The 5,549-nt window shown below is 37.6% G+C and overlaps 1 long non-coding RNA gene across 2 annotated transcripts; it reads right to left on the minus strand.

Moving 5' to 3' along the window:
- Window positions 1-2,148: 2,148 nt before the first annotated feature.
- On the minus strand, window positions 2,149-5,316 carry LOC122217064. 2 transcript variants are annotated; one of them, XR_006201275.1, is made up of 3 exons: window positions 5,108-5,316; window positions 3,948-4,219; window positions 2,149-3,011 (listed from the first exon to the last, which is right to left on the minus strand). It is a non-coding gene; the product is annotated as an uncharacterized LOC122217064 (long non-coding RNA). The 2 variants fall into 2 exon arrangements; XR_006201274.1 differs by having other exon boundaries at window positions 3,948-4,273.
- Between the last annotated feature and the right edge of the window lie 233 nt (window positions 5,317-5,549).

Below are 5,549 nucleotides of genomic sequence, written 5' to 3' on the forward strand. Positions count from 1 at the left end.
CTTGAGATCCCTTGACATTCTTCCTGAAAATTAAGGCAGGAGTTCTTTTCTTTCCTTTGTATGTGAGGACAGTCCATGTTCCTAAACTCCTTTAATACATAGCTCAGGATCTTGGAAGTTGTTCCTAACTACCTCTCTATCTACTCAGATCAGAACCACTGGGGATGTTCAATTATGCAGTTTCATTGCACAAAGTTGCCCACTGAGGGCTCCTGGGGTTGAAATTCCAGCTCACACATACATGTCCAAGCATCCACCCTGAGGGGAAACCTGGTTTCCCCCACCTTCCTATTTCACAAAATGTTTGTAGATGGGCTAGAGTGAATTGTATCACTCCTTTGTATTATGAACCCTAAGAAAACAGACATTTTGTCTGTTCTTGTGAATTTCCACTTGTTACTTTGTAATTATTGCAAAGGCATGTCTCTGTTGTGCATTTTGCTTCCCCTTGTAAGTTGAGGTCAATGACCACGTTCTCTATTTCTTTTATTCCTCTGGTTGGCTACTAACATAACAAACGGCAAACTTTAAGCATGATAAATAGGCATTTAAATAAAACAAATGTTAGACACCAGAAATTAAAGCCTTTAAAATGTTTATACTCTTGTACTTTATGTTATTGTTGTTTTATATTTTACATTACACAGATAAACCCCAAATGCAAATGCTTTTATTTTTTTTATTTTAAAGAGTCACTTAGGGGCACCTGGGTGGCTCAGTCGGTTAAGCGTCTGACTTCAGCTCAGGTCATGATCTCACAGTATGTGAGTTGGAGCCCTGTGTGGGGCTCTGTGATGACAGCTCACAGCCTGGAGCCTGCTTTGGATTCTGCGACTCCCTTTCTCTCTGCTCCTCCCCTGCTCATGCTCTGTCTCTCTCTCCTTCAAAAATAAATAAACATTCAAAAAAAATTTTTTTACAAATAAATAAAAACATAGTCATTTATGTTTTAATGTAATAAAATGGAAAAAAATCATAGCCTTTTATATATACTAGCTTATATACATTTCTGGTGCTCCTCATTACTTCCTATAGATCTGAGTTTCTATCTAATATTATTTCTTTTTTTTTTTTTAAGTTTATTCATTTATTTTGAGAGAGAGCAAGAGAGAGAAAGCATGAGTGAGAGGAAGGACACAGAGAGAAAAAGACAATCCCAAGCAGGTTCCGTGCTGTCAGAGTAGAGCCCAATGTGGGCTGGAACTCAGGAATCATGAGATCATGACCTGAGCAGAAACCAACAGTCAGACACCTAACTGATTGCCTCTATCTGATATCATTTCTATTTAGCCTGAAGAATTCCCCCTGGCATATCATGTAGTGGTTTTCTTGGTAGTTTTACTCAACTTTCATATACTTGACAATATCTATTTCACATTTATTTTGGGAGTGTATTTTAGCTCTCTATATAATTTAAGATTGACACCCCTCCCCCATCTCCCTTGGCCAGCACTTTAAAGATGTCTGTTATCTTCTGGCCTCCATTGTTTCTGATGAAAAGTCAGATAGCATTCTTTTTTTTTTTTTTTTTTTTAATTTTTAATGTTTTATTATTTTTGACAGAGGGGGAGAGACAGAGTGTGAGCAGGGGAGGGACAGAGAGAGAAGAAGACACAGAATATGAAGCAGGTTCCAGGGTCCGAGCTGTCAGCACAGAGCCCAAGGCAAGGCTTGAACCCATGAACCATGAGATCGTGACTTGAGTGGAAGTCAGACGCTTAACTGACTGAGCTACCCAGGCACCTCAAGAAGTCACATGTCATTCTTACAGTTGTTCCTCTCTAACTTCATTTTTTTTTAATGTTTAATTTTCAGGGAGTTTAATTATAGTGTACTTACAAGTGGATTTCTTTGTATTTATTGTACTTTTGATTTGCTGATCTTCTTGTTTTGTAAGTTGACTTTTTTATAAAACGAGAGAACTATTTGGCTATTATTTCTTGTAATATTTTTTCTACTGTAAGCTCCTTGTCCTCTTCATTTGAGACTTCAACCACATGTATGTTAGACCACTTGACATTGTTTTATCAATCATTGAGGTGCCCTTTATTCTTTATAATTCCCGCCCCCCCCCCTTTTTGTTATTTAGTTGGGATCATCTCTATTCAATTGTCTTCAAATTCACTGACCCTTTTTTTTTCTGTAACATCTATCACTGTTAAACACGTCCAGTGAAATTTTCATTTCAGAGGTTTTATTTTTAAGTTCTAGAATTTCCATTTGTTTTCTTTTTTGTATTTTCATTGCTCTGCTGAGACTCCCATCTGTTTATTCATTACGTATAACTCTTCATTTAATTCTTAAACATATTGATTGTTTTAAAGTTCTCTGATAAGTCCAACATTTGGGTCCTCTTGAGATCTGTTTTTATTGGCTATCTTTTCTCTTTATCATAGGTCATATTTTCTTACTTTTTGGTATGTCTAAAATTTTTATATTGTACACTAAACATTATGGATGTTGCTTTGTAGGGAGTTTAAATTATTTGCTTTTGAAATGATTTGAGTTTTGTTGTGGCAGGTAGGTTAATTATTGGAAGATCCTCTAATTCCTTTTGACTTGATTTTAGGCTTTATTAAGGTGTGTCTGCTTTGATATTTCCTTATTCCCAAGGCATAGACTTTTCTCTAGCACATACAGTAATTATTCCTAAAATGTGGCCTTTTTGGGGTCTCATTGAAATTCCCAAGGTGCTAGTATGTTTCCCTCCTCTTGGGCTGGACTAGGATTCCAATGTCTTCCAGCACTGTATGCCCATGGTAACCCTCTTCAGCTTAGTCCCCGGGAGCCACTCAAGTCTCATGCTGCCCATGCACAATTAAGAACCTAAGGAGATTGCCCGTGTAGACTTTCATGCCCCAACTTCTGTGCAGCTCCCTCCTCTCTGGTACCTTGCCTGATGAATTCCAGCCACATTGGCAGCTCTGTACTCTTACTTCTGCCTCCTCAGCACCACAAACCCACTTCTTTTCTCTTGGTCGCCATCATTCTTTCACTTGGGTTTGAAATACCTATAGGCAAAAACAGAGGTGAAAATAATGCTAACTTTTAATGTGTTCCCTTACTTCATGGATCTCAGTTCTTTGCTGCCTCTTTCTCCCTGCCTGATAAGAGTTGCATCATATATTTTGTCCAGTTTTATGGTTATTTACAGTGGGAAGATAAGTTTAATATCAGTTATTCCACCATGGCCAAAAGCAGAAGTCATCCAAGTGTAGAATAAAAGCTATAAGAATGCTATTGTATTATTTATTGAATGAATAGGTTATGTAGACCTGAAGTTCATATTTAAAAAAAAACAATATATATAGTTCTCTGGAAGGAACAAGAAATTATGTGGCAAGAATAGATGATTCCATTAAGTGTGTCAAGCCTCTTTCTGCCATATTTTGAACAAAGTGGAGGAAGAAGGCAGCAGTAATTTTCCAGTCATCTCTGTCAAGGTGAGCTGTACTGTAAAAAAACCCTTCACAAAGAAAAAAAATCATGCATCCTGTGATCCTTATATTTCTTCTGTCATAAATAACCTCCTCCAAACTCATTCTACTCTGAAAAGTAGAATGTGTGGTACAAGTAGAGTTTATATCAGAAGATCCTGGTTCAAGTCACTGTTTTGCCACTTACTGTGACCTTCAGCTATCCTCTGAGTCTTAGTTTGTATGACTGGAGATAGATGTACGATGGAGAAAATAATATCTTCCCTATTGATGACACAGGGTATTTCTGATGCTTAAAGGTATGTGAAAAAATCATTCTGAAGATTTACATTTCAGACTCTCTATGCTAAATTTCAAAATTGAGTTTGTGATAATACTTATCAGGTTTGTTACAAGGATCAAATGACTTATAAAAGAAGCATAAAAGAGGGCCTGGCATATAGTGAATACTGAATAAATTATTATTTGTATCAGGTTAGCTATTACTTTGTAACAAGTCATACCACATACTTCAAACAATTGTTTCTCAGAAGGCTACAGGCAATCTGGCGGTTCTTCTGATCAGAGACGGGCTCATCTAGGCTCCCTCACATGTGTGGGGGGGTCACCTGGTTTTCATCTAATTGATGATGGCCTCAGCTATCATGATGGGTCATTGTTGGGTCTACTACGTGAGTTTTATCCATCAGCAGACTAGTTTTCATGACGATGATGGAGCAAGAGATGAGGTGGAAACGTGAGAATTTTCTGAATCCCCTGCTTGCATCCACGTTGCTACAACTCTGTCGACCAAAGCAAGTCACATAACGAAGCAGAAAGTCAGGGTTTGGAAGGTACTACCAAAAAAGCATAGATATAGGAAGGCATGAAAGATTGATCCATTAGTGCAACATGACCCTTGATTATCATTCTTATTTTCATTTAATTCTGCAAACAACTCACCATAAGTTACAGTAATAACCTTCTTCCACATCTACTTACTTTTAGGATATGTCGGTCATCTTAGAGCCAAACAATCTAGGAATGGCAGACTGTTCATTCTATTTTTTTCAAATTGGGTCTCATAATAAGGGATACACATCGTAGCTCAGCAAGGAGTGAAGCAAGTGCGTTTTATTTTCTCTCCACCACCTCCATTCTCCACCTGACTCTCATTAGCAAGAGACAACTGCAGAATAATTTAGTATTACTGGAATATTTTGGATATTTTCCTTCATTGTGTATCTAGAGCATTCCCTTAACTACTCTGCTACATAGTTGTGTTTTTGTTTTGTTTTGTTTTGTTTTGTTTTGCAGGCAGTGGAGATTGAGAAAATTTCAAGAACAAGAGCATGATAGGGGAATTACAAGAAATGTATACCAGAATATAGGGAGTAAGTAGAGATTAGCAAGAGATAAAAATGTAAAGAAGGACTTGGTAGCCCATTATAACATGTTTGTGAACTCATATGGAATATGATAAAAAAATTGGGTTCAAATTTTTCAGTATTGTTTTATTTTTCCCCATTGCTCTCCTTTTGAGTAAAATGTACCAGCAGAATAGGAGGGACATTTCTTTTTATTTCAGCTACCGTTTGCCTTTACATCTTCTGTTACTAAAGTTGAGCTCATTGCTACAGAAACAGATGGAAGGAAAGTTTCTAAAGAGATGAGATTTAAAAACCACGAACCTGTTAGGAAGTAGCCTTATTTCCTCATTCCCATGGAAACAAAAATTTGTTGGGAAATGCAGACACGATAGAAATCCGCGACTCTTCTGTTTCTGCTGCCCTCTGTCTGTATCCAAGGAAATGGACTTCAGGTCCTGCTTCCATTCGATAAAGGGGACATACCTCACCACTTAGTTTCCATGCCTTTCTTCCCCGCCATTCATTTACTGATCTTGATATTACACCACACCATGTGAATTCCTTTTCACCTTGGAATCTTTGATTGTCCTTAGAATCAGAGAATGTTGTACCTGGAAAGTCCACAGAAATCATCTCGCCCGAACCAATTACATAACGCATGAGAAAACAGAAGCCTGGAGAAGGGATGTCGAGGTAAAGATAGGATAGAGTTCAGGCTTGCAGCTCCTAGCCCATGATGTGTCATGTCAACTTTGCTTTCTTC

This window comes from Panthera leo, chromosome B1 (genome assembly GCF_018350215.1).
Source record: "Panthera leo isolate Ple1 chromosome B1, P.leo_Ple1_pat1.1, whole genome shotgun sequence".
In the NCBI taxonomy this organism is placed as follows: domain Eukaryota; kingdom Metazoa; phylum Chordata; class Mammalia; order Carnivora; family Felidae; genus Panthera; species Panthera leo.